The sequence below is a fragment of the Protopterus annectens genome, chromosome 3.part1 (genome assembly GCF_019279795.1).
Source record: "Protopterus annectens isolate FY-2018-M chromosome 3.part1, PAN1.0, whole genome shotgun sequence".
NCBI classification, from domain to species: Eukaryota; Metazoa; Chordata; order Ceratodontiformes; family Protopteridae; genus Protopterus; species Protopterus annectens.
In genome coordinates, this window is record NC_056732.1 from 819,445,449 (window position 1) to 819,462,876 (window position 17,428).

A 17,428-nucleotide genomic window follows, 5' to 3' on the forward strand; every position below is an offset into this window, starting at 1 on the left:
TTCTACTCTCCCTTCTTTAATGATTACTATAGCAGTGATACAGAAGGGCATACTATAGTTTTGTAAAATCTTTCCATAACAGTAGATGTCCTTCTCTTCACTGCTGTAGTATTTGCTCCCTCCCTCCAAACCCTGTCTTATTTATTCTGCATTTTTTCTTTCTCGATGTGCATGTACTCCTTTGTCCTATGATGATTGTTCTCTTCTAGGGCAATTCAGTGCTGGGTAGTTGTATCTGTTCTCTTTTATGCCCTACATTCTGTGCCGGAAGTATAAATGCGGCATACAGTGCAAACAAGGTCTCTTTTGAGCTTATTTATACCAGCCAAGTGATGAGTTGCCCAGGGTGCGTCATCGCTTCTTTAATGAATACTGCAACAGTGAAGAAAAGGACATCTACTGTTACGGAAAGATTTTACACAACTGTACTTTCTATTATCAAGGCAGAAATAGGTGAAGCTATATCACTGGATACAACTGAGAGCTCCAAAAGGAATCAGAAAAAGGTGTGACCCCACTTAAGTTCCAGTCTAAGAACAGGAAGAGAAAACCTGGCATTGCTGGTCCTCAGTGGAATGCCTGCAACTTCTCTACCTCTTCAACAGATGGGTTTAGATGCCCCTCACATGAAGTGGAGAAAGCAACTGCACAGGATACCATGGTTCTTGGCTGAAGAACCTACTCCTGTCAAAGGATGCATCATACACTGGGGATGATCAAACCAAATTCTAAGTTATGTACTTACCATAACTTGGCATCTGTGTTGTCCTCTTTTACTCCTTCTCAAAGTTGGGTCACAGATCAGACCCTTGGATCTGACTTGGCCACATTCTTACAGATTAGGATCCAAGTCTCGAGCTCCTCACTCTATACATCCCCTGTACTTCTATTGTTTTATTTTCCCACCCTCACTCTTTCCCACTGCATTTGGGAAAGCAGTATTGTGTGTTATAGAAGCTGGATGTGCAGTTTTGTTTTATGACTACATAGAATGTAGTATATGGAAATTGCAACTACAGTATAGGATTTGGTAGGGTCCTGTCACATTAATAGTGCGGGGAAGATTACACTTAGTAACGTATGTCTAGTTCCAAATGTTAAAACTACTATATAGAAATCTTTATAATTTCAACGCAGCTGTTCGACCTGTTACACTCCTGTGCCCTCTTGACAGTTATATATTTACCTTTGTTTTTCTGAAAATCTTATTGCTACGGATCTTATTCACATTTTGGAATTTATCCATTGATGGGGCGAAATCAGCCTCATGTATGGATATTTTTCAAAAGTTATCTGTGGCTATGAAGGAGTTGATAGCCCACATATGGCATATTTAAGGCTATTCAAAGCATATTGCAGAAAGAACATTACACCAACAGGATTATGTATCAAAATTCAGCCCTTTGTTAAAGGTACAGATGATACATTACTTCAGCAATGGCATGAGGCCCAACAGTCAACCTTGATGGCATTTGTAAAAATGTTAACTGCTTTTTATGAACACAGAATCTCAGCTTTAACCAAGGCTATTGTGTAACTAGCCTTGGTTAAAGCTGAGATTCCTGTTTTTGTGTATTATTATCTGTATAACTGGAGCATTTCTCCACGGGCCACTGCTGAAAATGGACATGTATCCAGTCGGACTATCCCAGTCAATAAATGTAAAATAAAATGAATTCATTAATTAAATAAATAAATAAAATGTGATATGGCCAAGCCTTTTAAAGATGAAGCTGTTTATTCAGCACAGATTTCTTTATTATCTTGAAGTTTGATGGCAGTAGAAAAAGAGCTGCAGTTCAGAATGGTCAAAAAAATTTCAACGTGATTCTAAAGATGACTCTTTAAGTAAACCTTTTGAATTTAAGAAATCGGTCCAGTTTGTGGACAAACCATCTTCTCCCTCTGCCAACTTCAAACGTAAATGGAAAAGATCTATTCTGAAGAAATCTAAGATTTCCTCAGATACTTCGGCAGATGAACTATCTTCAGCCACGGATGAGGGTATTACACCATCTAACTCTCCCCTTAGTTGTTGTGTCGTTCGGCTTATCCCGGTTAGGGGTCGCCACAGCAGAACTCCGGTCCGCTAATGTATGGTACTGGATTTTTTTTACATGCTGAGTTACCAGCCCTGATGCACAACCTTCAACGAAGGCATGCCCATTCACGCATGCCTCCACACAGAAGACGCTCTAGCTGAGAATCGAACACGACAACGTCTTGCTTTGAGGCGACATAGGATGTTACTTCAAATTATTTTTTGATCAACAACCTATTGCTAACTCAGGTTCCCAAGGATTTAGGTTTAGATAGTCTTCCTTCATGCCTCCTATGAACAAACATGTTGCTATGTTTCAAAACTTTGTTTTGAAGGATCTACATTTTTCATATAATTTACATAAACAGAGTAGGCAGGATAATGTATCGAATGTATAGTGACAAGCTTTGTAGCAAATAGTTATTAATCAAGCTGATAAAGGAGGACTGGTTGATGTATGGAATTGGTAAATGTTTTACAATGAAGCTATCAGCCAACTATCGGATCATCAATTTTATCAATTGATGCATCTGAATCCTACATCAGTTTTCAAAAAAGAGATTGATGACTTTCTACATATGGCATTGGAAGAAGGTATTATTCCTAAAGAAGTAATACATCATCATACAGTGTTAAACCCTACTAGACAGAATTTTTATATGTTACCTAAAATCCATAAAAACCTTGATATGCCTCTGGGCAGACCAATAGTTTCAGGAAGGGGGTCTTTAACAGAACCCCCTTCTGCTTTTTTGACCCAATATTTGAAACGCCTATTGGTATATGTGCATTCACGTATTCAGGATACCACCAGAATTTTTGAACATTATTAATAAGATGCAAATTGAGGATGTATGGTTGTTATGTACGTTGGATGCATCAGCATTATACACCAATATTCTGCATTGGGCAGGTCTTTTGGCTTTGGAATACTGGTTAGTACGAGCTTCCTTATATAGCCCTGGATTCAATACATTTTTATTGTGTTTAACTGAGCATGTTCTCACAAAAAAATCTGTTTTATTTTGACAATCAGTGTTACTTATAAATGAAAGGGATTGTGATGGGGACTTCTTTTGTGCCCATTTATGCAGATCTCTTTATGGGATATATACATATAGAAGAACAACTGATTTATGATGGGTGCCATAACATTTTTCTAAGTTTGATGGATATTTGGCATCGTTATTTGGATGACTGCTGATTGGTATGGCATTCTGATGTGGTGTATCTACATGAATTTGTGGAATATTTGAATGAAAATAAATGGGGTATCAACTTTATGGTAAATTATCATACGAAGGTTATTGCGTTTTTGGATGTAGAAGGTACTGTAAGGGGTGATGGTACTCTACAAAGTTCAATATTCAGAAAACACCCTCAGTTTAACACACTGCTGCATCCCACCAGCTGTCATCCAAAACATACGACTGACAATATTCCTAAGTCTCAATTTTTGAGACTAAAAAAAAAAAATGTTCATCCACTGAGGATTTTGGTATTCAGGCTCAGGATATGGTTCAGAGGTTTTCTAATAGGGGATATTCGAGGTGGAAGGTTCAACAAGTCTTACTCTCTACTGAAAAGATTACTAGGTATGAATTGTTGAAGTATCAAGCAAAGGATAATTCCAATAAACCACCAATCAAGTTTATTATGACTCATGGGGACAATACATCTTTCTTGATGGGGGTAATACATAAATATTGGAATGTCCTATGTATGGATGATAGGTTAAGGGGTTAATACCACCTAAATGTCATTTTGCTTATAGGAAAGGGAAACAAAAGCTGGCTGGTTTAGTCATTACAAAAAATGTATTAACATAGGTAAGGTAAATTCACAATCTACTTTGGAAGGGAACAAACTTGTGGGTTGGTATCCATGTGGACATTGTAGTTTTTGCAAAAGATAAATACTTCACTTCTTCAGAATGTTCAAAAGTCGTTGATATTTTGGTTTATGGCAATTGTAGTAAGGACTGGGTTGTATATCTGGCTAGATGCACTTGTTCAGCCTTTTATGTGGGTCAAACATCACGGCCCTTTAAATTGAGAATATCAGAACATTTGAGTCACATTAGATGTGCAAGTGGTACCAATGCCCTATATAAACACAGTTTAAAACATATTACTGCCAGATTTTAATTTATTACTATTATAAGTATGGGGTTTTAATATGCACAAAGAAGGATGGCATTCTATGTTAAATTACAAAGAACAGATGTGGATTATTAAGTTGGGGGCTTTATTTCCCCCGGGACCTAATGAGCGACTGTAATAGCCAATATGATTTGTACAATGGGTGTATATATACATGTGATAGAAATTTATGTGTTTTTTTTTTTTTTTTGATTTTTTTGAGTTTAGTTAAAACAAAACAAAAAATATAATATATAATAAAAAATAAAAAAAAGTAAAATAGAAAGAACCATAACTATACAAAACCCATCACCCATGAGGTCTAACAAGAAGGTTTAAATGCAGTAAATGCAGAGTATTTATAAACTCATACACCATTCTCCCCAAAGTGTCCTCTGTGTAGGATTTCATGGAGAATAATACCACATATTTGTGGGGGAAGAAATGCTTTTCCTAGCCTTTTTTTTGAGACCTTCCCAAGAAAGAGTCGATCTGTCCCTCCATATAGTATTATTATATTATATCAGCAAAATAATAAGAAAAATATAAAGTACCTTATTCCTCTTCTTCTTCGGGAGATGGGAGAAGCAATTGCCAAGAAGAGTAGATTTTTTTTTCATAGCCATTTATTTCTAGTTTGACTCTGAGGGCACACCAAAGCCTGTAAGCACTTTGCAACTCCAAAGATGTGCATAGTAGTTATTATATGTCTTTATTAGGGTTTGGGAATTATAGAATAGTTCTAGATGCATTTAAGTGGGTGTAAACACATCCTTCTGAATAATAATGAAAAAAAAAAATAGAATGGGGTTGGTTTTTTAGTTATGTTATGAAAGAATTTATAAATGCTGCTGTGAAGCCATCTGGTCCTAGTGCTTTATTATTTTTTTTTTTTGATTATTGATACGTATCTCTTTGATCTTTTGATTGACTCAAAGATAAATGTTGTTGTTGTTCTTCTATAATATTTATAGTGTAGTTTGATAGCTTTAGCTTAGTGTGTTCATCAAATAAATACTGGGGTGGGTGTATGTTTTTATTGCAATGATGAAGGCTGTTTGCCAAAACTGGTATGGTTTAACTTTCTCCCCTTGGGGTGTTTGGTGTATATGTATGTTTAATTTAGAGCTGAATTAAACTCTTTATGCTAGCTAGATGATTTGGACTGCTGGCCTTCTTCTTGATTTTCATAGACCCTTGACATATGCCCCAGATATGGCAACAGCCCTGGTGGAATGAATCCTAAAAGGGGAATGGAGAGTCTTACCATGGTGAATGTAGCAGAAGTAAACAGCCTTAGAAATCCAGGAGGAAAAATGTCTGCTTGGACACAGCCCCCCAAACAGCCCTGGAGTGTTAAGAAACAAAAAGCTGAGCTGACTTTTTAACAGTCTTGGTTTTATCCAAATACAATCTAAGTTGCCTGTGGACATCTAAAGTATGGAGGACACTCTCACTAGAGTTATGGGGAGAATGGAAAAAGGTAGTTAAGTGTATGGACTGATTTAGAGATAGGTTATTGACTACCTTAAGACATAAATGAGGGGTTGGTGCGGAGGGAGACCCAGTCTTTGTGGAAGACCAGAAAAGGTAGAGATGCCAAAACAGCCTGTAGCTCAGATACTTGTCTGGTTGAAGTTAAGGCTAGGAGTAACAGAGTTTTCCAGGAACAGTGCTGAAGAGAAGCTGAGGAAGTGGACTCAAGGGGGGTGGAGTTAGCTTTTCCAAAACAAAGTTAAGGTCCCAGGGAGGTGCAATAGGTTTCCTGAAGGCCTAATGTATAGGACACCTTTAAGAAATTGTTTTGCCTCAAATCTGCTAGCTAAGGAAGGAGATAGAGGCAGACAGGCAAATATGGCTGACATATGAGATTTTACTGAAGAGCAAGCCAAACCAGCATTGAACAATTCACACAAACAAGTCAAAACCAGGGGAATTTCCACTGTTAATGGGTCCTGATTTAATTTCAGACACCATATTGAAGCTCTCTTCCATTCTTCCAAGTAAGATTTTCTGGAAAATGTTCCCTGGCCTTCTACAGGACTGTGAGCATGTCCTCAGAGAATTGGTGTCTAACAGGGACTAGTACCCTATCACCCACAGGGTCAACTGAAGAGTTGCCAAGTGGGGATGGATGAGGGTTCCTTTGTCTTGTGTGAGGAGCTCCACTCTATGAGGTAACTTGTGGCGACTCTCCTTTGCTAAATGCAGGAGGAGGGGGAACCTGTGCTGTCTTGGCCAAAAGGGAGTCACCAGCAAGGCTTGGTTTGTCCTTCTGAATTTTGGACAGGACTTTTGATATGAGGGGAAGGGGAGGGACTGCATATAGAAACATCTACCTCCAACAGAAAGAAAGGACATCCACTTTCCAGACGAGAGGATAAGGCTCTCTGGCACAAAACTGTGGAAGTTGCCTGTTCATGGGAGAGGCAAAAAGGTCTATTTGAGGAATACCCCACTGGTGGACAATGTTTAGAAATGCATCCCTCTGAAGCAACCATTCATGGGATGGTGTTTAGGATCTGCTCAAGTAATCTGCTATACAATTCTGAGAGGATGGACTGTAGACTGCCTGAAGGGTTACTTGGAATTTTACTACCAGTTCCCAAGCCTGAAAAGCCAGTCTGCATAATAGATAGGATTTTGTCCTCCCTGCTTGTTCACATACCAGAGGACTATCATATTGTCTGTGAACAGCTTTAGAGGTCCTGGCTGGAATAAGCAGTGGAAAGTTTGCATGGCCAATTGCAGCAGCCTTATCTCCCTTACATTTATGTGTCCCTTCAACGGAGAGGGAGACCAGACCCCTTGTACTTTTAGGTGGCTGAAGTTTGCCCTCCAACCTACATTTGAGGCACCTGTGCAGATCTCTTGATGGGGAACTGGAGGGTGTAAGGGTAGTTCTGGGTTGAGTGATACTTGATGTATCCACCACCCTCTTCAGACGGGATGAGGGGAACTGAGAATTGTAAGGGGCTGCTGGTGTTGCATCCAAACTGATTTTAGATACCATTGCCATTTTCTCATGTGGAGTTTGGCTAAGGGGAGCATGGGAATGGTGAATGCCATGAGGCTCAAAACCCTGCAAAACTCTCTGGCTGTAATGTGTAAACCAGTAGAATGTTTTGTAAATAAAAGATGAGGTTCTGTACCTTTTGTAGGGGAAGAGAGGCCTTTATAAGATCTGCTTGTATCCTGCACCCCCAGGAAAATCTGATCCTGTGAAGGTGTGACAACTGATTTTTTCAAGTTTATAGTAAACCCCATATTTTGTACAAAATTGATGGTAAAGGCAGTATTTCATTCCAACTCCTCCGTGGAGGTAGCTAGAAGGAGAAGACTGTCCAGACATGAAAAGATGTGTATTTCCTGGAGTTGCAGTGGGCAATCATGGGAGCAAGGCATTTGATGAAGACCCTGGGTGCAGCAGACAGCTCAAAGGGCAGGGCACAGAATTGAAAATGCCATGATGAAATGGAGAAGTGTAAAAACTTCCTGTAGTTGGGATGGATGGGAATATGCAAATATGCATCTTTGATATCTAGGGTAATCATGAAGGCTTGACACAGACTGAATGGGAACAGAGTCTGGAGGGTCAGAATATGGAAAGTAGGTACTCTTATGAAGGTATTGAGATGGGACAGGTCAAGGATGGGTCTCCAGGGACCTTCCTTCCTGGGCACTAGGAACAACCTGGAATAAAATTCTTTGCTTATTGGGATATAACAGAACTTCTGGGAAAAAAAGCAAATTGTTCCCTGAGAGGTTGAGGGATGCTCCTAAAGGAGGACAGTTGATCCCACATCATGATGTACCCTTTTTGAACTGAGAAGACTCAGTCATCTTGGGTTATGCTTTCCCAGGCTGGTAGGTGATGGGAGGGGGAAAGCAGTCAAAGACAGGATGGCTTGTCTGGAAAGGGCTGCTTAGGTGGCAGAGTTGCCGGTGGGGCCCTAGGCTGTGTGGTCTCCTGTCACTCTTTTTTGTTCTGGTTTGTGTGTGATGAGAATGTCTGCACACAAATACAGGCTTTGCAGGGTAATTTCTTTGGAACTTGGGTACTGGGGAAACAAAAATGTGTTTCAATTCCTGTGACTCCTTACACTATTCCTGCAATGATTTGAACAGGTTAGCAGCTGCAGTTCCAAACAGGGCAGAAATGTCCAGAGGGACGTCCATAATTTTGGCTTTTATGTCTTCAGGTAGGGGATAAAGTCTTAGCCAAGAAAATCTTATCACTGATCCAGAGGCAGCTGCTCTGGCAGAAGCCTCTGCAGTACCATAGCTGCATTTTATGGAGTGACATGCTACTTGAGAGGAAGCACTAAGCACAGTAGCCAAGGTTTTATTTTCTGAGTCAGATAAGCCTGCAATTATCTGTGAAAGTTGGGACGTAAACTCTAAAGCAAATTTGGTCATATGCGTTTAGTAATTTATGGCCCTAAATGCTAGAGTGGCAAAAGTGTACACTTTTTGCCTAGTCTATGCAGGATTCTGCTACCTTTATCAGATGTCAAAAGGACAGCAAATCTGATGGCTTGTCAGAAGCCACAGAAATTACAGAAGGGTCTACAGAAGAGCATCTGAAGAGACACCTGCAGTCCTCCGGGACCTTGCAGAAGCAGTCTGGTTTATTGGGGGCAGGTGGCTGGGAATCTGTTTCCTGTGAAGCTAAGGCCAAAGCACCAAGAATGGCAGGCAAGACAAGAGAGATAGCTGATGGGCTAGGTGGTTCCATCTGTAATAGGTCATAGTACCTTTTTTGTACTTCAGATACTTGGGTGCTATATCTCATTTAAAGTGGTCTCTTGTCTTAGCTAGGGTCTCTCCAAAGGACAGGTCTTCCATAGGTGAATCTGTACCATTTGATTCCTCTTCAGGGGTGAAGGGATCTGAAAAGAGTAAGCCAAGGATTCATCCCCTGAAGATGCCTCTTTCTCAGATGTATCCTTTTCCCTGTTATTTTAAAGTGGACAGACAGTATTGGCTGGGGATCTATAAAGCCAGTAGGAGGCCTAAGTGACACAAATGCATTGAAAAGGCCTTGAGTGAATTGCTGCCAATTGCTAGCAGATTCTTTCAGTAAACACAAATGCTTGTTTTTTTGTTTCTTTTTCCCATGCAGGTCTGCTTTATGTAGGGTAGGAGGGGCCAACATAGGCCTACATTCGATCAGGTGGGAATCTAGCTCTTCCCTAACAAGGAATTGTGGAATCCCCTTAGGGCCTTTAGTAATCACGAGCTGTGATTCCCCTCGGACATCCAACATGGATGCCTGCTCGGCCTCTGCGGGCATGCTAATGCTCGGATCCAAGGTGGTCTGGACATCAGGCTGAGTCTGCAGATCTGAGCTATGAAGAGCGTGTCTCTGGGATGTCTTCTGCCTCAAGAGAGACATCGGTATCCAGAGGTGCAGTAGAAGGTTCAGGCCTTTGTTTTTTAGCCTTCTGTTTCAAAGTCGACTCAGCTTCGGGCCCCCAAGGATCCCTCCATAGTGCTTTTTGCTACCAAGTTTAAGCGCTAATTCTCAAGGCAGATAGCTAGGGAGGATAATCTATTCCTTAAAGTCTTTGGGATAAATGCCTGACTAATAGAGCAGCTTTTGTGTTCGTGGTTTGGGGCTAGGCAGAACATGCACTGGAGGAAGCTATCCTTGTGTGGAATTTGTCATCTACATTGGCACTTGCCCCTCTTGGATGACATGAACCCTAACCAAAGACAGTAGTAAAAGTCAATAAATTCCCCAACAGGGCCCTTATCTGAGTTTTGGAGAATCACAGATGACTCAGGCGTCAGACTGTATGTTGAAATCTGGCATTCAGATCTGGTGGCAGAGAAGTTATGAGGAAAGTGCGCACATATATCACTTTTACGGCTGACATCAATTAGACGTGTTAGTAACAGCCTGCATTTCATTGCTGGAACCTGTGTTCTGAGAGACTGCTTTTCAAACTATATGGAAATATACAGAGCAGAGTATATTTTTTTGGTTTTAGAGTTTGTACTGTTAATTTTTGCTTATAGTTTTTCAGATCTCTGCTGATAGTGTTTTCCCTGCCTCCCCCTATTTTCTGCTGTCTTCAGTTGGTATAACTGTTTTTTACAGCTTGTGTGCTATCTAACATAAGGATCACTTGCATAAAATTAGACCTGTTAGTAACAGCCTGCATTTCATTGCTGGAACCTGTGTTCTGAGAGACTGCTTTTCAATTTATCTGGAAATATACAGAGCTGAGTATTTTTTTGGTTTTAGAGTTTGTACTTCAGATACTTGGGTGCTATCTCATTTAAAGTGGTCCCTTGTCTTAGCTAGTGTCTCTCCAAAGGACAGGTCTTCCATAGGTGAATCTGTTCCATTTGATTCCTCTTCAGGGTGAAGGGATCTGAGAAGAGTAAGCCAAGGATTCATCCCCTGAAGATGCCTCTTTCTCAGATGTATCCTCTTCCTATGTTGCTTATAGTTTTTCAGATCTCTGCTGAAAGTGTTTTCCTCACCTCCCCCTACTTTCTGCTGTGTCTTCAGTTGGTATAACTGTTTTTTACAGCTTGTGTGTTATCTAACTCAAGGATCACTTGCATAAAATTAGACCTTTTAGTAACAGTCTGCATTTCATTGCTGGAACCTGTCTTCTGACAGACTGCTTTCCAGTCTATCTGGAAATATACAGAGCTAAGTATATGTTTTTGGTTTTAGAGTTTGTACTGCTAATTGTTGCTTATAGTTTTTCAGATCTCTGCTGAAAGTGTTTTGTCCCACCCATCCATCCTACCTATTTCTAGCTCATAGTTTAAATTTGGTGGCTTTTGCAGTTGCCCGCCCCACTGTAGATTTGATCTGGGACACCTCTCCAGTCCCATCTCTTTACCACATTCTACCTAATAAACTACTTCTGCACTTGCTTTTAGCCCTTTTTAATTTCATTGCATTTTTAAACTGTTTTGTCTAATATTGCTACATACTCAAGTATGCTAGCTTGCACTGCATGTGAATTGTTTGTACTGCTGTTTTAGCTACTTTTCTGTAAAAAAAAATACCGTAAACCTGTTTCCTTCCTTTCCTGTAACTAGTGTAATCCAGATACAGATTTGCTGTATCCAGGACTATATGTAAGCTTCTGAGCCCCCCAAGCCTTTCTGTGTTGGAGGGAAGCCTTCTAGCTTATCAGTGGGAGTGGTAAGTACTAGGTAACCTGTCTACCACAAAATGAGTGGTTCTGGCCCAGAAATTGCAGTTACTGGCTGTTTGGGCAATCTTTTCCATCTCTCTCAACTTTCTGATTTGAAAGCCTGCATTTGCACTTGTTTCTGTCCTGTAACTCGTCTAGTGCAGATACACATTCTTAGATTTAGCACTTAAATTTGCTTATTCGTACTCAGCACTTGTTCAGAACTTGTAAGCACTAAATAAGCTACTAATTAATATAGCACTCAACCTTCCTCATTACCCAGAGGAAAACAGCTTTTGTACTTACTTTTCTCCACTTGCTTAGAGAAAAACAGCTCTTGTACTCACTTTCCTCACTTATCTAGGGGAAAATAGTTTTTTATTTAGGCATGTCCAAGGGTCAGCTCCCAGTGTTCTCTCCTGTCTATATGATGAATCTGGGCATCTTGAGGCAATGCAGAAATTGCCTCATGGACACAGACAACCCTCTCCTCCTACCACCCAACACTACAACCTGTGAGAGATGCACTTATCTAGCCAAACTGGAGGTAAAGCCCTCTCCAACCAAGACTGAACTTGACAGTCAAGAGGAGAAGGTAAGCATTTACACCACACCACACTCATCACATAGTCTCACTAAATCTACACCACCAAAATCCACACATAGTAATACAAAAACACTCGTGGAGGCTCTCAAAAATAATCTGTCTAAGCAACAGAGACCTCCAAAGCAGAAACGCAAGCAACCTCCATCCCCCAACACAACCCAAATGACAAATAGCCCACAGACTCACTGCCACTCAACCACAGCCAATAAGGCAAAACAACGTACCCAACACACAAGTCATAGGTGACTGTATAGTAAGGCACACTGATGTCCCACTCACCAGGCTAAACAAGGAGAAGGTTACCGTCAGCTTCCTGTCGGGTGCCAGGATCTGCCACATAACCCATAGGTCACTCCACAACAAGTACAAATATGACTCTGTCATTGTCCATGTTGGTGTGAATGACCTGAAATGTACCTCCCTGGACTACATGAAAAGAGACATGGAAGAGCTCTCTGATCTTGCAGCCTAGACAGGTATGACCCTAGCCCTCAGTAGCATTCTGCCATCACCCAGAATGATACCGCAGTACAAGGACAAAATGATTGACTTCAGCAACTGGCTAAACTTCTGGTGTCATTCTAAGGGGATCCGGTATCTGTCTGCTTGGGATGACATGGTCGACAGACCACGATGCTTTGCCACAGATGGCCTGCACCTGTCGCCCCTGGGGTTCTGGATACTGGCTAAGGCTCTTGTCACCCCTATAGTGCCTTTTTTAGGCAAGGTTCAAATGACAAATTCACCACCGTAACAGGAAAAGGCAAGCAAAAACTGAGGGTAATGCTACTCAATGTTAGAAGTCTAAATCTCAAAATGCACTCACTCGAGGCACTCCTTAAAATGGAGAACATCGATACCTGTGCAGTGACTGAGACCTGGTTCAAGGCTCCAGAGAGCACCCCTGCACTACCAGGCTATAACTCATACCACACTTTTCGGCCATGTAACCTGGACCAAAACAACAAAGGTGGAGGTGTGCCCATATTTATTAAGGATATCCACACCTCCAGGCTAGTTGCTCAGCATAATCCATCCGAGGTTATCCAAGTGCAACTAACTCTGGGCAAAACTGCAATCCACATTGTAGCTTGCTACAGATCCTGCTACCATGCCCCAGGATTCCCAGTCATCTTTTCTTCATGTACTGGAAAATATTAGGGTTCAGCCAAACACCCTAATAATGGGCGACTTCAACTACCCCTCCATTAACTGTGAAAACTACACGTGTACCAACTCCTTAGCTCAACACTTTCCGGAATTCATAAACTCCAATGCCCTGGATCAGCTTATCCACACCCCCACCAGGAGCAACAATATCCAAGACCTAGTCATTACCAACATGAGTGACAGGTGTTCCACACCTGAAGTCAACTCCTTGTTGGTCCGATCTGACCATAAGCTAATCACCCTTGATATCCACATCCTGCCCCCACCCCCCATTAAGGAAACCATGGTAAAAAATTTCTCCAAAGCCAACTTCATGCTTCTTATGAAAGAAGTGGTGAAATTCATGACACCCATGCAGATGGACAATACAGTTACAACTGCTGAATCCTACACAAATGCACTCTATAAGCACTTACATGAGTGCATGGATCGTGCTCTCCCAAACAGAACCAAGACGCTATCCTCCAAAAAAAGGAAGCCAATCTGGTGGTCCCCTGCCATAAACAAACTGTACAACTGAAGGAAGAAACTGTTGCAAAAGAGAGTAAAATCCCATGAGAGGAGGAGCTCCCTGGTCAGCCTCAGTAAGAAGCTGAGATCCCTTATAAGATTCTCCAAAGCAAGCTATGAAAACAAAATTGCCACTAATTCTAAGAACAATCACAAAGCATTCTATAGCTATGTCAAGAATCTTGATGGCAGCACCCAGATCTGCTCTGGGTTACAGCAAGGGGTGTAGCCAGTGATTTACATTTTGTACTCAGGCCTAAATGTTGCTGCTTCCAGTACACACTTGTCAGTGTAGAAGTGTACTCACCCCTCAAAATGCTAACACAAGATACATGGGAGGATATAGGTTCATAGGTTCATACTAGGCTATCTGCCCTAGGGCATTTATAAGCCTAGCCAGAGTATGTTTGGCTTTCACCACCCATTTTAAATTAATTTTGCTATGCCCTTTTTCGAGGTTAGTATACTGTGCCTCTGTCTAACAGTGACACAGAAGTGATAATATAGGTTCATAGGTTCATACTAGATGTACTTTCTTTTCAAATTTTACAATTAATTGCCATACAAAGCTAGTTATTGAGATGTATTCCTTTGGCACAATAATTGTTTGAGAACTGCTATACTGTGAATATTCATTTACTCAGTTCTAAACAGTTTGTGCTTTTTTAGTGTTGACATTAGCACAAGCTGCTCAAGAAAACTGGACACATTTCAGTACTGTGAGTATGCTTACCTACATCCTTGGTTACAGCACAATGGCAAGAAAATTTCAGAACTAACTGATATTGCCAACATCCTGGCAGACAGGTTCAGTGCTAACTTTACCCCCCCCCCCACACACCCCTAAAGGGCCCATATCTATACAGGAAGAATGCAGAGTCCCTGTAATCGCAACTATGCAGGTAAAAGCTGCACTCTCTAAAGCCAAAAACACAGCATCCATGGGACCGGACAACATCCCAGGCTGCGTTTTACACGAACTTCAGAACAAACTGGCTCCCCACCTAAGCACCATGTTCAATAATAGCCTCGCATCAGGCTTTCTGCCCACTGAATGGCACACAGCAACAGTTATCCCACTCCACAAAGGGGGAGCCACCACTGATCCCAGGAACTATCGCCCTATTAGCCTGACGAGCCTGGTCAGCAAGGCCATGGAACACATCATCATGGAACTCATAAACAAAGACATTGGTAACCTCAAAACTCTGGAGCCCACTGAGTTCAGGTTTCTGAAAGGCAGATCATGCCTCCTGAACCTGACTGACTTCTTTGAGGCTGTCACCAAAGCCACAGATGAGGGTAAGGTGGTTCACACAGCCTATCTTGACCTTACCAAGGCTTTCAACACCGTTCCCCATTCTGGAAATATAGCTAAACTCACTAAGCTGGGTATAAATCCCTACATCACAAGAGGGTTGCCAACTAGCTCACTGATAGAACCCACACTGTAAAAGTTGCAGACTCCAAATCTGACCTCAAACCAGTGACAAGTGGATTACCACAGGGTTCAGTCCTGGGACCTCTCCTGTTTGGTATCTACTTCTCTGAAGTACAGGATAACACAGAAGGCCTCTGGCTAATGAAGTCTGCAGATGACTACAAACTAGGAGCCATAGTCAAGTCCCCAAATTATGTGGACATCCTACATAAGGGCCTCACTGAGACAGATGCCTGTTGTCAGAGCCATGACCTCAAGCTCAATGCAAAAAGTGCAGTGTCATCCCCTTTGGTAAAAACTCTGTACCCATGGACTACCACATAGGCAGCAATCTACTTAACATCGAATGTGTGATAAGAGACCTTGGGAACCAGGTGGACAGTAGTCTGTCCTTTGATAGTCACTTTGCCACAGTAGTCAGGAAGTCCTTCTATGTGGCACACCTCATCATAAAAGGGTTCTCATCCAGGAAAAAAGAGGTTTTGTTCCCCTCTACTCGACACTCATTAGACCCACTATAGAGTACAAAGCCCCTTTTGGAATATACCTCACAAGACATCTGCAGCAGCTGGAAAGGTCACAGTAGTACCTCACAAAGAGGATTACTGGCCTCAAACAAATGCCCTACACTGACCATCTCAAAAATCTCCAGCTTTACTCCATAGCATATCGCCTACTCCGAGGTGATCTCTGCCTAACATATAAAGCTATGTCAAACCCTGAGCTGTTGGACATGCTACACCTAAAGAAATCCCAATCCCTCCAAGCTACACACTCTAGGGACCTAAAACTTGTCACCACAATAAACAGGACATGCTGGAGGGATAGATTCCTGTCCCAGAGACTTCCCATACTCTGGAACAGGCTACCCATCTATGTCATGCAAAGTTCTACATTAGCACTCTTCAAGAAAAACCTTGATGAGTGGATGGGAAATAGGAAATACACCCTGGGGATAACTTCTGTATCTCTGTTCGACAGTGGCACAGGAAAATAAATTTCTTGGGTGGCATAAGCCAGGGAACCTTGCTGGCTAGGCTATGGTAGGCCCTTGGGCCAATAGCCTAGTACCTACCTATGAACATCCGATCACAGCCTATGTTTGAAGTACCATGTACCTTACAGTAGTAAAATCTTTTGTATATTGGCTGACATCAGGTCGCCTACGGTAGGGAACTCCCCCATGTTATGAATACTGCAACAGAAGAATAAAAGGACATTTAACTTTAGCTTACACAGAAGGGCATGTTGCTATTCTCAAAATATCAATTTTTATGGCTGGCCTACTGTATGTACTCAAATTCTTGAGGAACTGGTACAGTATCAAATCTAGGAATGAATTACCAAATATGTTAAACTTAATAATATACAGCACGGCAACCCAAATGTAGTACAGTCACTGCCTTATACACACTGACCAGATTTATCATAAGGAAAAAGATGAACTGACTGGATCAATGTTTTTAGACCTTAAATATGTATTTGAATATGTTGATCACAGCTTGCTTATGACCAATCTAAAATACACTTTTTTTTAAGTACTGCAGTGGTTTGATAGCTACCCGCATCAAAAAATGTTCACAGTTCACACAAATAATAAAAGCTCATACCATGGCACTGACTCAAAATGTACACAACACAGATCTGCACGTGGACCACATTTGATCTCAATTTCTATTAATAACCTGCCATCATGTCCATCCAATACAGACTGTGCATTGTAAGCTGATGACTTAGTACTACTAAAATCCCACAGAATCTCAGTCAACTTGACTCAGATTTACAAAATTATTTCTCTTCTGTTTAGCACTGAGAATGTAGAAACTGACTATTACCACTAACAAATCAACAGTTATGATGTCCGGGACAGATTTAAATAGCGAATGCCACTTCACTGCTAATTAAGGATCCAGACACTTTTCCTATAACTTGTGCTGTCCCTCAAAGGTAACTAAACATTACCATGGACCAAAGACTGACCCTCACCAAGCCCAGAGAACAGCAAATTACTAAGTCCTTATCCAGCTAAACATTTGGTATAGAATATCTCATCTTTTATCCTTAAAAGCTAGATGGGCAACTATGATCAGTGTACTGCTAACAAAACTTGAACATGCTTTGCCTATTATAACACTTCATTCTCTACACAAAACGGTTATGATACATCTGGACTACAATCACTGGCATCATTGTGTTACCTAGCAGAAATCTAAGTGGAACCCAGTGAAGGTTAGAGCTAATTTCTAACTCAGTAACCTCAACTTCAAAACAATAAATGACAGGTATTACCCTCCACTTACAAATAAGCTATTAGCGATTCCACTTAACGGTTTGATAAGACAAGACAGCTTC

The 17,428-nt window shown here is 41.2% G+C and overlaps 1 protein-coding gene across 1 annotated transcript in view; it reads right to left on the bottom strand.

Moving 5' to 3' along the window:
- The window catches only part of ZNF236 (zinc finger protein 236), a 1,651,223-nt gene that overhangs the window by 1,121,422 nt on the left and 512,373 nt on the right, over positions 1–17,428 (bottom strand). The window lies entirely within an intron of this gene.